This window comes from Camelus dromedarius, chromosome 10 (genome assembly GCF_036321535.1).
Source record: "Camelus dromedarius isolate mCamDro1 chromosome 10, mCamDro1.pat, whole genome shotgun sequence".
NCBI lineage: Eukaryota > Metazoa > Chordata > Mammalia > Artiodactyla > Camelidae > Camelus > Camelus dromedarius.
The window spans coordinates 28,286,525-28,302,423 of record NC_087445.1 but is presented as its reverse complement, the minus strand read 5'-3'; the positions used below and the strand labels follow the sequence as shown (position 1 = coordinate 28,302,423).

Here is a 15,899-nt window from a genome sequence, read left to right as displayed (position 1 = left end):
TAGGATCTTTCATTCAGAAGCTGCCAGTGGTTTTATTATTGAATTGGGAATAGACAGCACTGAAGTTCCCAGCCCTTCCATTTGAAATAGATACAAACCCAGCTTTGTACCTAGTTTAATAAATCTGTTGAACAGATTGATCAGGAAACACTGAGAAGTGTGAACCATGCTTACTCTTCCTAAGGAGGTGAGATTTCTCAAGACTAATGATGGCAGTTTCAATGTTAACTTGCTTAACTATTTTTTGTTTAGCTATAAACAATCAACAAATATGTCTATCTCTCTTGAAACTTAACTAGGTTATTCTGTAACTGAGGAAGATTTAAGAGTTTTAACTGATTGACTCACTAATAAAGATTAGTCTCCTTCTGCCATCCAAAGAAAATCCTGACTCACTAATCATAAATTCTCACTGGCCTCTGGTGGGGGTTGCCCTCACTACTTGCATGTTTTCTACAAATTAAAAAACTGCTTGGGAGTTTGTAGGGAAACTGGGGATTCCCAGAGCATTTTCTAAACAGTGGGGTGAATAAATAATGCTCTGCTAAACAGAGGAAGATTTAAGACAGCTTACTCAAATAAATTAAACAAAGATATTGAAATGAAAGGACAATGCATAGTTATTAAAATAAGGATGTTTTAGACAAGAGGAACATAAAGAGACGTGACTACTAAATGTAGTGTGGAAACCTGGATGGAATCCTGAAATAGCAAACGGACATTATGTAAAAAACTAAGGACATTTGAATAAAGTATGGACTTCAATTAGTAATAATGCTTCAATAGTAGTTCATTAATTGTAATTAAATGTACCATTCTAATGTTAGATGTTAATAATAAGGAAAACTGAGTATGAGGTATAAAGAATGTTCTGTCAGGGAGGAAGAAGACCTTAGACAAACACCTTAGGTGAAAACCCTAAAATATCTTTTTAGTTTACATTGAAGTATAGTTGACTTACATTCTAAGAGCTTTAGATGTACAACACTTGGTGATTAAATATTTTTAGACTATTCACAATGCAAGGTTACTACAAGATTATTGACTGTATGTCCTATGTTGTACATTACATCTCTGTGATTTATTTATGTTATAACTGCAGGTTGTACCTCTTTATCCCCATTGCCTATTTGGCCCATCCACCTCACATTCCCCTCTGGCAACCACTAGTTTATTCTCTGTGTTTGATAATCTGTTTTCCTATGTATTTTGTTTTGTTTTGTTTTTTAGATTCCATACATAAGTGAAAAAACATAGTACTTGGCTTTCTCTGACTCACTTCACTTAGCATAATACCCTTTAGGTCTATCCATGTTGTTGTAAATGGCAGAATTTCATTCTTTTTTATGGCTGAGTAATAACCCATTGTATATATACCACATCTTTATCGCTTTATCTGTTGATGGACACACAGGTTGCTTCCATATATTGGCTATTATAAATAATGCTGCAAATGCATGTATCTTTTTGAATTAGTGTTTTAACTTTCTTTAGGTACACATTTAGGAGTGGATTTGTTGGATCAAATGGTAGCTCTATTTTTGTGTTTTGAGAAAACTCCATACTGTTTTCCATAGTGACTGCACCAATTTACATTCCTACCAGCAATGCATGAGGGTTCCCATTTTTTTCACATCCTTGCCAACACTTGTTATTTCCTGTCTTTTTGATGATAGCCATTCTGCAGATGTGATGTGGTATCTTTTTGTAATTTTGATTTGCATCTCCCTGATGATTAGTGATACTCAGTATCTTTTCATGTGCCTATTGGCCATCTGTGTATCTTCTTTGGAAAAATGCCTATTCAGGTCCCATATCTTTTTTTAAAATTTAATTATTTGTTTCTCTGACATTGACTTATTTTGTAAACATTCTGGAAATTTATCCCTTATCAGACAGGGCATGTTCAAATATTTTCTCCCATTGGATAACTTAATTTTTCTTTTTGTTGATGGTTTCCTTCACTGTGCAAAAAGCTTTTTAGTTTGATTTGGTACCACATTTGCTTCTGTTGCCCTTGCTTAAGGAGATAGATTAAAAAAAAAAGTATTGCTAAAACCAATGTCAAAGAGCATACTTCGTGTGTTTTCTTCTAGGACTTCTATGGTTTCAGGTTTTACATTTAAGTCTTTAATCTATTTTGAGTTTCTTTTTTGTATGTAGCATGAGAAAATGGTCTAATCTCATTCTTTTACAGTTAGCTGTCCAGTTTTCCCAAAACCACTTATTGGAGAGAGTATCTTTTCTGCACTGAATGTTCTTACTTCCTTTGTTGTATATTAATTGACCATATGTGTGCGGGTTCATTTCTCAGGCTCTATTCTTGTTGATCGATCTATGTCTCCGTTTCTGTGCCAATAACATAATGCTTTAATTACTGTAGCTTTGTACCACAGTGTGAAGTCAGGGAGTGTGATATCTCCTACTTTGTTCTTTTTTCTTTGTCTATTTGGGGCCTTCTATTGTTCCACACAGATTTTAGAATTATTTGTTGTAGCTCTGTGAAAAATGCCATGGGCATTTTGATAGGTATTGCATTGAATCTGCAGATTGCTATGAATGTTTTAACACTACTAATTCTTCTGATCCATGAGCACAATGTATCTTTCCACTTGTTTGTGTCACCTTCAGTTTCTTTCATCGATGTCTTGTAGTTTTCAGAGGACAAGTTTTTCAGGTCTTTCACTTTCTTGGTTTATTCTGAAGTGTTTCATTCTGATTGATGTAATTGTAAATGTAATTGTTTTCTTATTTCTCTTTCTGAAACTTCATTATTAATGCACAGCAATTTGATAAATTTCTGCATATTAATTTTGCATCCAGCAACTTTAATGAATTTGTTAGTTCTAACAGTTTTTTTTGGTTGAGTCTTCAGGGTTTTCCATAGACAGCATCATGTCATCTGCAAAATAGTGATAGTTTTACTTCTCTACTTCCAATTTGAATGCATTTTATTTATTTTCCTTGTCTGATTGGCATGGCTAGGGCTTACAATGTTATGTTGAATAAAAGTGGCAAGAATGGGCATCCTTGTCTTGTTCCTGATCTTACAGGATACACTTTCAGGTTTTCACTGTTGAATGTGATGCTGGCAGTGGGTTTCTCATAAATGGACTGTGTTATGTTGATGTCTGGGTCTCAACTTTCTTAAGAGCTTTTAACATGAATTAATGTTGAATTTTGCCAAATGCATTTTCTTCATCTCTTGGGATTATCATGTGATTTTTATCTTTTGCTTTATTAATATGGTTGATCACATTAATTGATTAGTAGGTACTAAACCACCCTTGGATTAGATCCCACTTGATCATGATGTATGATCGTTTTAATGTATTATTAAATTTAGTTTGCTAACATTTTATTGAGGATTTTTGCATCTATGTTCATCAGGGATATAGGCCTACAATTTTTTTTTTTTTTGTAGTGTCTTTGTGTGGTTTTTAGTATCAGGGTAATAGTGACCATGCAGAATGAATTTGAAAGTTTTCTCTCTTCAACTTTTTGAAATAATTTGAGAAGGATAGATACTCAATCTTCTTTAAATGTCTGGTAGATTTCCCCTGTGAAGCTGTCTTGTCTTGGACTTTTGTTTGTTGGGAGTATTTTGATTACTATTTAATTTCATTAGTAATAATTTATCTATTCAGATTTTCTATTTCTTCCTGATTCAGTCTTGGAAGATTATATGTTGCTAAGAATTTATCAGTGTCTTCTAGGTTGTCCAATTTGTTGGCATATAATTGTTCATAGTATCCGCTTATGATTGTTATTTCTGTGATATTAGTTTTAACATGTCTTTCATTTCTTTTTTATTTGGGCCCTCCTTTTATTTCTTGATGAGTCTACATAAAAGGTTTATCAATTTCATTTATCTTTTGATAAAAAACCTCCTAACTTCATTGATCATGTTTATTATTTTTTAATCTCTAGTTTACTTATTTCTGCTCTAATTTTTTATTATTTCCTTACTTCTACTAACTTTGGGCTTTGCTCTTTTTTTTTTTTTCTAACTCCCTTAGGTGTAAAGTTAAGTTGTTTATTTAAGATTGTCTTCTTACTTCTTGAGGTAGGCCTGTATCATTATGAACTTCCCTCTTAGAACTGCTTTTGTTACATTCCATAGATCTTGAAGAATTGTTTCTATTTTCATTTGTCTCAAGGTATTTTAATTTCTTTATTCACCCCTTTTTTGTTTGTTTGTTTTTAGTAGCACATTATCCACATGTGTGTACTGTTTCCAATTATGTTTGCGTAATTGATTTCTAGTTTGATAATACTGTAGTTGGAAAAAAAAGGCTTGATATGGTTTCAGTCTACTTTAATTTAAGACTTGTTTTCTGGCCAAGCATGTGATCTGTCCTGGAGAATGTTCTATCCATGTGCCACTGAAGAGAATTTGTATTCTGCTGCTTTTGGATGGAAAGTTCCATAGATATTTATTAAGTTTATCTGATCTAACGTGTCATTTAAGATCAATGTCTTCAAATTGATTCTCTGTCATATGCTGTGTGTATGTAGGTGCTCCTATGTTGCATGCATATATATTTACAAGTTTTATATCTTCTTGTCGGGTTGATCCCTTTATCATTATCTTATGTCCTTCTTTGCCCTTGTTCCAGTGTTTGTTTTAAAGGCTACTGTGTCTGATCTAAGCATTGCTACCACAGCTTTCTTTTTGTGTCTATTTGCATGGAATATTTTTCCATCCCTTCATTTTCAGTCTGTGCATATTCTTAGCTCTGAAGTGAGTCTCTTGTAGGCAACATTTAGTTGGGTCTTGATTTTATCCCTTCAGCCACCCTATGTCATTTAATTACAGCATTTAATCCATTTACATTTAAAGTGACTACTGATAGGTATGTATTTATTGTTTTTTTTTTTTTTATTGTTTTCTGGTTTTGTAGTTTTCTGTTATTTTCTTCTTTTAGTCTCTTCTTATGGTTTATTGATTTTCTTTAGTGTTATTTTGGGATTATTTTCTTTGTATGTGTATGTGTTTCTTTTAGGTTTTGGTTCATGATTACCATGAGATATATAGAAAGATAGAATAGATAAATAAATATTTTTAACTGCTTACTTTTCTAAGATCAAACATTCTAAAGGTTCAGCATTTTTTATATCCACCCCACTTTTTATGGTTTTGACATAGTATTTTGCATCTTTATATGCATCTCTTAACTATTTATTACAGTTATAGTTGATTTTATGCATTTGCCTTTTAACCTTGATACTCACTTTTTAAGTGGTTGATCTATTGCCTTTACAATATATTTGCCTTTACCACTGAGATTTTTTTTCTTTATTATTATTATTTTTTTATTATTTCTTGTTATGGCCTTTTTCTTTTCATTTGTAGATGGCTCCTTCACATGCCTTATAAAGCTGGTTTAGTGGTGATGAAGTCTTTTAGTTTCTGCTAGTCTAGGAAACTCAGATTTCTCTCTTTTAATTCTGAATGATAACCTGTCAGGTAGAGTAACCTTGGTTACAGATTTTTTTTTTAGCCCTTTCAGCATTTTAAATATGTGGTGCCACTCCCTTCTAGCATGCAAAATTTCTGCTGAAAAATTAGCTGATAGACTTATGGGAGTTTCCTTACACATGGCTTTGCTTTTCTCTTACTGCCTTTAAAACCGTCTATCTTTAACTTTTGCCATTTTAATTATGATATATCTTGTTGTGGCTTTGAATCCATCTTCTTTGGGACTCTTTGTGCTTCCTATACCTGGATATCTGTTTTCTTCATAGACTGAAGAAGTTTCCAGCCACCATTTTGTCAAATAGGTTTTCTTTCCTTTTTTCTCTTATTCTTCTGTGACCCCTTTAATGCAAATATTAGTATACCTGTTGTCTCAGAGGTGCCTTAAACTATTCTCATTTTTCTTTTAATTCTTTTTTCTTTCTGCTGCTCTGGTTTCCACTAGTCTGTGTTCCAGGTCACTTATGCGTACTTCTCTATCACCTAATCTGCTATTGATTTTTTAAAGTGTATTTTTAATTTCACTTATCATATTATTCAGCTCTGACTGGTCCTTTTTCATATTTTATAATTCTTTGTTAAAGTTTCCACTGTGTTCCTCTATTCTTTTCCTGAGATCAGCGAGCATTTTATGACCATTGCTTTGAACTCTTCAGGTAAATTCCTTATCTCCTTTTCATCAGGGTTTTTCGGGGTTTTACCCTGTTCTTTCACTTGTAACATATTCTACTATCTTCTCATTTTGCTTGATTTTTTTGTCTTTGTTTCTATGAATTAGGTGAAACAGTTACTTCTCCTGATCTTAAAGGATTGTTCTTGTGCAGAAGCATCTCTATGAAAATGATGTGAGCCCGATGGTTTTGGAAGGAGGGCTGGAGCCAGAGTCCAGAATGAGAAGGTCTTCTCCTGGGGGCCCACTGAGGGCTGCCATCTTGGTGGGTATGCCTGGGGCTGGAGTCCAGTGTAGGCCAGGGCTTCTCTTGGGGCATGTCAAGGGCTGCTGCTTTGGTAGAGAGATGTGTTTGGAGCTACAACTAGACTTTGGCAGGTTGGCTAGAGTGCCAGGAACTTTTTAATCTGTTGTCTCTATTCTGGGGCTTGGAGTAAGTTTGCAACTGTGCTCTTCAAATGCAGAGCCTCAATTTTCTACAGTACTTTACCTTTCTTAGTAATAAGGCCTGCTGGTTTTCAAAACCCTTTAAGGGAGATTGTCTTCCCAGTGCTGATCTCTAGAACTGGGGTGCCCAATGTTAGGCTTGAAGTCCTTGCTTTTTAGGGAAAACTTCTGAGTTTATGTCCCCTTCCACTATCGGGTCTCTCATTGGTGGTGTGGGTCTTGACTAGATTGTGAATCTGCCTCTCCTACCCATCTCAATGTGCTGCTTTCTTTATATCCTTAATATTAGAAGAGTTGTTCTCCTAGTCTTTAGGTTGTTCTCAGAGAGAGTTATTCTATATATAGTTGTAGCTTTGGTGTTACTGTGGGTGGAAGTGAGTTTAGGGTTTTCTTATTCTGCCATCATGATCCCCTCTCTGCCAATAAAATATCTTATTTGTCTTTATATCCCTAAGCCTAGCACAGTGTAAACGGAATGAAAAATTTGTTTAATGTTCTTTCTCCTCTGTTAGTCTCCATTTTCTACCCCTGTCCCCCTATACACACACATACACACACACACTCCATTCTGTTGATAAAATCCATGCTTTTTGGTTGACCCTGCTCAGGTTTTGAAAAGAATAAAGCACAGAACAGAGCCTACACCAACAACTTTGACTATTAGGCCATTTTCTCATAGTTCAAAGAACTAGAATCCTTTTAACCATCCTGAAAAAATGAAAGTTAAATTGGTTTGAACATGAATATACAAAGACTTATGCTCCCATGGTGCAATATAAAAGATTGTGTACTGCATTAAAAATAAAATGCCATCTACACAATGGTAAGTTCCTTTAATAAACCTATTAATATCAGGAAGTAATTCATCCTGTGCCTTGTATCTGGCAATAAACTAGGCCAAGTACAAAGCAGAGAGTGTACCAATGGTTATCTCAGGATAAAAGAAACATAGAATGTTGGAGGTGGAAAGGATGTTAGAGAGTACATAGTTCAATATCTTTGTTTTATGTGTGAGTAAACTGAATCCCAGAGAGGTTACCTGGTTTGTCAAAACTCCCCCAACTTGTACATTTATATGTACTTCATCTTATAAAGAGTACGAGGGAGGACTGAAGGAGGATGAAAAAAGCATATATAGACAATAGTTTGTGTTAGTGAACTTGACCTTGAAGATTCAACCAGTAAGATTAGCTTCTCCAGGGAGAATTTCGCAGAAGTCCTAAGTTTTAAAAATATGATAGACAGCAGGGCTAGTTCACTAAAGTGGAGAGTGTTGCTTACATGTTATAACTTCAGATTGTAAAGAGGGTTTCCTCTAACAGTTACTCTGACAACTGACAACTGAACTCAGATTTCTTTAGCAGGCAAGATCAACTTTATCCACAATTAAGGGCTTAAGATAAAAATATCTTTAGAATAATTTCTTTTGTCTTTTCCTTCTTTTAAAAGGTTATCAGGTAGTAGAGGGAAGCTGAGTAGCAAAAACGGCCACAGGGAAATCCAAAAGTCACTGGAAGATTAAGCATTTAAATAAGCTAGGAAGAGTGGGACAAGTCCACTTTTTATCAGAGCCAAATTCTTAGGAAATCTGATTTCAGGGTAGCTAGGAGCACAGTGGAGGCCAGCACTGATGACTGGCTGACAACTCAAGCAGGTACTTCAGAGGTAGGCATGTGTGGTACTATAACTGGTTCAAGCTATGTAACTTTGGGAAAATAAATTAACTTTTCTGAGCCTCAGTTTTATAATCTATAAAATGTGAGTGACTTCACAGAATTGGGTAAAGTATTCAAATTAACGTACTATATAAAAATTTGGAAAACCATAGCAAGTGCTAAATACAAACAATGGTAACACTTTTTTTCCTTTCCCTTTGTCCATTTCTACTTCCTGTTCCATGTTTGCATAAAAAATCCTCAAGGACGCATAATATTTCCAAATACTCACTGCGTGCAGGGTGAATAAGAGATCTAAAAAGTGCATGACTGGGAACACAGGGAGAAGGTGAGAAAGCTATGTACGCTTGTTAACATGGAAAAGGGAAGGGAGCCAGCTGCGGACTGACCACACAACATTTTGATCTAGGCTGGCTGGACCACCCTTCCTTACTCTCAACTGTATTCATTTCATTTTCTTCAGCAAGTTCTCTTCCACTGTACTTTTAAGGGCTCCTGAATAGAAATGATAGAGCCTGACATAGCTGGACATCTACAAAACTATTACGATTCTTTAAATGGAATTAATGCAATGTTCATTCAATGTATATAACTATCATTCTTTTTTTTTATTGAGCTATAGTTAGTTTACAACATTGTATCAATTTCTGGTGTACAGCATATTATTCTTATTTTTATTTAAAAAATTACCTTGCTAGGAAGTGTTTTTGAATCCCTAATAAATGCTATATACTATTTAGAAGTTTTCATAGATATTGCTTGTAAATAGTACAGAGAGAAAATGGTGACAAGGTTTACCTTCCCTAAAATATTGAAGTAGAAAATAAGGAACTACGGTAAGATTGCTCTCTGAGAGTTAAACTATAAAACAGACATAAAGAAAAAATTCCAGCATAGCTATACAAATTCTATACATCGAGCTACGTGGCCTTCAGGCTAAAACCTACCCTGGAATATAACTGAAGTTATTTACATGTAAGGAGAGAATGTGTCAATCAGAGGAATGTTAGCAACAGAAATAGGATGGTGAGAAACAAACATTAGTAGTTAATAAAATCTTACCCTACTTAAGGGATTTCTTCACTAGCTCCAGAACCAGGTATCAAATCCATTCTGCAGCTATAATCCTTCAGTGAAGGCAGATGTACCCTGAATGCTTGTATATGTAACGTAGGAGTTCAAAAACTGAGGCCTGTGGGGCCAAATCCAGCCCGCTAGCCTTTTTTTGTAAATAAAGTTTTAAGGAACAAAGCCATAGTCATTCATTTATGTACTGTCTATGGCTACTTTCTGCTACAGTACCAGAGTTGAGTGGTCACAGTTGTGACTGAAAGTAATTATTACCCGGTACTTTACAGAAAATGTCTGTTGAGCCTGACAACTCAGTCAACTTTCCTTGATTTCATGTTCACCAAACAACCTTTAGATTCAATGCTGATTGCTTGTTTGCTCCTGTACATACTTTGTACTAGGGGAGAGACAACTTGTAGAATAGTAATAAGACAATCTGTTGAAAGCTCCATCTTTTCATACGTCATGGTAGACTCTCTGAGTAGACTAACATTTACACATGTGTGTGCAAAGCCAACGGGTTTACCTAGTGCCTATCCCCAGTGTATTATAATCTGGGTTCTTTTGGCAGTCAGCCTATCTCCTCTGAGTAACTTTGGAAATTATACTGCATCTTTTCTTTCTGACAATTTTTTTTTTCAATTACTACTTTACAGATGAAGAAGCTAAAACTTACAAAGAAGAAGAAAGAAGACATTTACTGAGCATCGATTCTGTTCTAGGCCCACAACTGTTTCCTACATAATGCCATTTAATTTTTACGAGCCCACCCAAGAGATATAAAACTCAAGTGTCTATTTTCACAGATGTGGAACTGGAGACTTAGAAAAAGTAAGGCCATATAAATTTGCTAGCCAAACCAGGATTTGAAACCAGGTACTGAGAATCAGATACTTTTACTCTGTGACGTTCTCACTTGATCTAGACTGGCCGACACAGTCTTCTGTAGCGGGGCTTAAGAAAGCAACACCCTATGTCTTGGTCTCTTCCTCCCACTGAGGTGTACTGTTGTTCTTTAATGAACATGAGTAAGTTAGAAAATTCTAACATTAACACTAGAGGATAGAATCTTAGCCAGCTACTTTATGTATTCCACCATGTTCTTACATGAAGAAACTGGTGCCACCACAGCCTGATGTTCATAAATAACAGTTCCTGAAAAAAAAATTTTTTTTCCAAAACTGGTTTTGTATTTGAAATTATTTATATGCTGGACTTGGAATTCACTGCAGTAAGAACATATTTTAGAAGTTTTAAAAGCTGAACAGAGTAGAAGGTTATCTGTAACACAAGCATAATCACATTCATGATATCTGTTTAAAATAAAACATTGAAAATAATTAAAATGTTCCCTTCAAGCCAAACTCAAAGAAATTTCAACATAAAATAGACTGTAAACTTGAAGTTAATGTTGCTTGCTGAAACCCATTCTTTAGGAGTTCAGAACATCTAAAAAGCTTTTGGTTATTATTTTTTTCAGAGCAAAAGGAAACCAGCCTTTAAAGACAGAGTTGGTCCCACCCTCTCACACAATGACTGTGCACTGCCCTTGTTTTGATTTGTAAATATTCTACCCGATTGTACTTCTTGTCTTCTTATTTGGGTGGAAAACTTTTAGATGGCAGAGTGTATGTCAATGACACTTAATTTACTATCATGCAGATGGTAGGTGTTTCATGAAAAAGTATTTGGCAGTGTATCATATCATTCTAAGGCAGAAATTTTAACCAAAAGATCGCAAATAGAAATAGACATGAAAATATTCAGAAAGAAAACTCTAATCCATGAAGAATTCATTTTCCTAGTTTCTCTTTTCATTTTTTTTTTTTAAATAGGGAACGGAAACTAAACACTGAGGGCCGATAAAGTCAAATGAGTAAATACATGGACAACTATAACTTATCTAGAAAAGTCTAGTCTAACTACACACAAAGTTAGTACTGGAAGGCACCTCGGAGACCACCTAATTCAAGCCATTATACACATACATTACATAAACCCCAGAAACATTTAGTGATAAGCTCAAAGCCACAGGATTTATTGGTAGCGGAGCTGAGAGGAACAACCAGGAATCCTGAATCCAAGTTAATCTCCTATTGTTACAGTTAGTCTCAGCTGTACTGGCTCTCAAGGAAAAATACAAATTTACATTTCCTTTAGAACAGTTTGAACAATAAGTCTCTGAAATGCAAGAAGTCATTCTAGGTTTCTTTAGTCTTGGGAGAAAATGGACAAATATATTTCTTAGAAGTCTGTTGATGTGGAGAGAAACCCAAATTATCCTGGCTTGAGTATGAAAGGGTGAGTTTACTGGCTCACATAACTAAACGATGCAAGGTACTGGTTCTGGGAGAGGAGACCTAAAGACTCAAACACCAGGAGGATCTGTCTTTCCATACCCTTCATTTTTGCTCTTTCCTATGCTGGTTTCATTCTCTCAGGTTAGTTTTCTCTGTGGGGCTGGAATCAGAGCTTCAGGTAGCTCTAGGCTTTGTAACTAAAGAAGAAAGAGAACTCCTCTCTTCCAGTATTAATGAGGAAAATCCTGGGGGAAAATGTGGATGGGTTCTGGTAAGATCAAATGATCATCTCTGTGATCACTTGGTTGAGAGGTTGATACTAGCACAACTTTAACTGGAATTACATACCTGGAAGCAGGAGGCTACTAAGACTAAAGCTTATCTCAAATTCATATTTAAGGTATGAGAGATGCAGGTTCCGTAAGTAATTAAGAGTGATGCTAAGTGAAGCAAGCCAAAAAGAGAAAGAAAAATACCATATGAAATCACTCATATGTGGAATCAAAAAAAAAAAAAAAAAAAAAAAAAAAGGCCGAACTTATTTACAAAACAGAAACAGACTCACAGACATAAAAAGCAAATTTGAGGTTATCAGGGAGAGAAGACGGTGGGATGGATAAATTTGGAGTTCAAGATTTGTAGATACTAACTACTATATATAAAATAGATAAACAACAAGTTTATACTGTATAGGGCAGGGAACTATATTCAGTATCTTATAGTAACCTGTAGTGAAAAAGAATATGAAAACGAATATACATATATTCATGTACAACTGAAGCATTGTGCTATATGCCAGAAATTGACACAACGTAGTAAACTGACTATGCTTCAATAAAAATATATATTAAAATGGAAAAAAAAAAAAGAGTGATGCTACCAGAGCAAGGAGGAAATATGCGCTGGGCAGTCAAAACAGCAGGTTGCCAAATAAGAAGTTAGAATCACTGAGCACTTGTGTTGCCCCTAGAGTATATATTAGGCATTTAGCCATCTTTTCAGACTGCCTGGCACCTGGACCTTCTTCCTTCTTTTAGGGAAGCATGCATCTTATAACCCTTGGTGGGAGGCATAAGCTATTTCCTACTACTATTTTTCTAGAGAAGCTGAAAATGCCAAATACTTGGTGTCCCAGTCTTATTTGCAATGACGGCACAGGAACATGACCTCGACTCAATGTCCCAGACTTTGGGTCGGGGGTGAGTGACACCAATATTTAGTTCACAGGCAAGAGCAGCCACAATATTCAGTCCAGGGGAAGCAGCAGACTCAGGGATGCAAGCTGGGCATGCTGTACTCAGGGGGAGTAACGGAGGTCTCCTAATAGGACTGGAGTTGTAGTTGGAATTTGAAGGTGATTCTGCTTGTTACCCAGCTTGATGTGTCCTGCACGTCTCTGAGCCTGGTTCTCCAGCCCTCCTGGTGATATTATGAGCTCCCAGAAACTTTGCAACAAACTGGTTCTCTGCTTAGTCTATGTAGAGTTAGTTTCTGTGGCTTGCAACAAAGGATTAAACAAAATAAAACAAACAAACAAACAAAACCTTATGTAAGTCAGTATCCCAGCACCAGAAAACTATGGAAGTTTACTGTTGAGAAAATTGATACCTCTTCTCTGAGAGGTTTGGATTAACAACTTGCCCTCTACTCAGTGTAGGTTATTTTTAATACTGATACTACTCACATAAATCCATATTAAATAATTATAAAAGCATACTTGTTAGTCTGTGCCATCCACCACTGAATAAGTATTATCATCGTTAAATACTGTGGAGTTAAATATTTCTCTGGAATTTGATTATCAGGATGTCCTCAAGGTCAACATAACCTTCTCTGATTTTCTCCTTCAGTTCTACTAATGTAATGATACCAATAAGCAGTTCACTTTCAAATAAACAGAACATGCCCTCCCACCCTTGAAGGAAAAATGGTCTGATTTCCAACTCCTCAGAAGGTAAAAGAAAAATCAGCAAGGAGAAAAACTAAAACTTCAATGGTACTTTTTTAATGCAGAGTCAGTATTTAATTTATATAGGACTTAATATTTTCCTGATAAAGGCTGATATATTAGTGGCATAACTGTACCTTAAGTTGCTACAAATAAAAATGAAGATTAAAAAGTTGTCTTTAATATGACAACTTGAATTTCTAGTCTTTTTTTTTAAACAACTTTAGATTGTAAATAAAATTTAAAACAAATTTTAGACAGGAGTTGCTAAGGAATGACAGGAAATTGTTGCTAAGGCTAAGTACCATCTGAAAATAATCAGCATGTTACCAAAGGATTTATGCATTTATCTTCTCTCTGGGCTTTGTTGGATTGGAAAAATAACACATATACACATGGTTGCTATGGATTAGATGTCATTGACCCCTGCGAGAAGCCCATGTTAATCTGCCACAAATATCCAAACGTGCTCCTTGGCCCAGCGCTGTTGAGGACACTTTCACAGCAAACTGAGTGGTACATGATTTCTTACTGCCTCCTAGCTGTTCATAAACTGTAGGTGAGTTTGGTTGTTTGCTCATTTTGTGGACACTAACTTGTTTAGGCATTTCTGTCTTTTCTAGGGCAGCACCAAGTATAAAAAGAGTGACTGTCTGACTTAATAATAATGACACTGTTAAATAAATGCTGCACCTCAGAGAAGTAGATCTTAACTTGGAATTTCTCAGGAGCTATCAAGTCATTATAAACTGACCATACTAGGGACTTCAAATCATTTTCTGCCAAGGGAGACTGCACAGTAATTACCTTTTGAAACATTTTTCTGCCAGATTCTTCTTTCCTGCTTTTTCCCTATTAGTTTTACTGGGAGATAATCATCTTTCAGAAGGACTGACAGATATCTTTGAGCCTTAAGAAGACCAATGAAATATTTACTTCAAATATAATACCATAATGACTTATTAATAAGTACTACCTAGGACAGAACCATTCAGACCATCTGCTGAGAAGTACCCAGGACAATAATATTGCTTATAAACCATAATCAAGATAATCAACAGCCACAAGAAACAAATGAATCAAGTAAAGGCTCTTGATGACAGAAACTCTGCCAAATCATTCAAAAAAAACCGATGCTCAAGAAACATGATTGTCATTTCCAACCACCTAACTAGACATGTCTGTTATGGCCCAAATTAGGAGCATGAAATACACCTTACAACCTAGGGGACTTTAGAGCACTTAGATGAATCACAAGTGACATATTGGAACTCATTAAAGGAGGGTGAAGTTATAAGCATCCAGGGGGCTTGCTGGAAATCAAGAGCCTTTTAAAAAAAGGCTTCAGGGGTCAGTCATACAGTTTGGAGGATGTTCTTTATGTTCCTCAAAAATTACCACTTCTCAGTTATCATGCTGCTTGAGTACTGGCCATTACTGCAAATTTTTGTTGTGAGTGTGTGTGTGTGGTGGGGGGTGGGTTGGTGATGGAGGGTGGAGGATGGTGATTTGACTGATTTTGACAGGCAAACAGTAAAATCCACTAGAGAGTAAGAACTTAGTGCAGCCTGCTTCAGCCCAACATCAAGATAACAGTTGAAGTTTCAGGAGCCAGGACAACCTACAGTGGCTCCTATGTTATGGAAGCTATGCCTATCAGCTGAGCTTTGAATGACACATTATTTCCTCTGTGCACCCCAACCTATTTTCTGCCTGACTAAGCTTATAAAACTCTGCATAAATTCTCCCTCTCAGCCTGTTCTCTAATCCTGCGAACACACTGTCTTCCTGTTCATTCCTTCAGCCAGTAAGCACCAGCTGTTGGGTCCTGGAAACACTTCATGTTAAAGAAAAAAAAAGAGAGATGATCAAAAAGCTGTAAAAACTGCAAAATCTTGTGATATGCAGACATTTTGGGATGGTGAATATTTGACCTGCATAAAAGAAATGATTAGGCTTCCATCAGTCATTACACTGCTAAACACTCCACTGAGATCGGTTTATCTGGAGGCTCCTCAGCTGAGTCAGTTCTGCAGTCTGTAAACTAATCCAGTTTTGTTTGCTATGCACAAAAGAAAGGATAAACTCTGGGCTTAAAAATATGAACAAAGATATAATTATTTTTAACACAGCACCCATGCTTTATTTTTATGTAAAAATGTCACACAAAGTATATTTTACAGCTTCAAAAGGAAAGTGGCAGTGATTTGATAATGTCTCTTTAATTGCTTAAATGCACACTTCATGCCTCAAATATGCAGGAAAGCTAGTTGTTATAATTAGAAGTTATATAAAGACATAGTGTATA

The 15,899-nt window shown here is 35.7% G+C and overlaps 1 protein-coding gene across 20 annotated transcripts in view; it reads right to left on the bottom strand.

Annotated features, from left to right (window-relative positions):
* PTPRD (protein tyrosine phosphatase receptor type D) overlaps positions 1-15,899 on the bottom strand; it is a 1,876,190-nt gene that overhangs the window by 615,599 nt on the left and 1,244,692 nt on the right. The gene's annotated exons all lie outside the window — the stretch shown is intronic.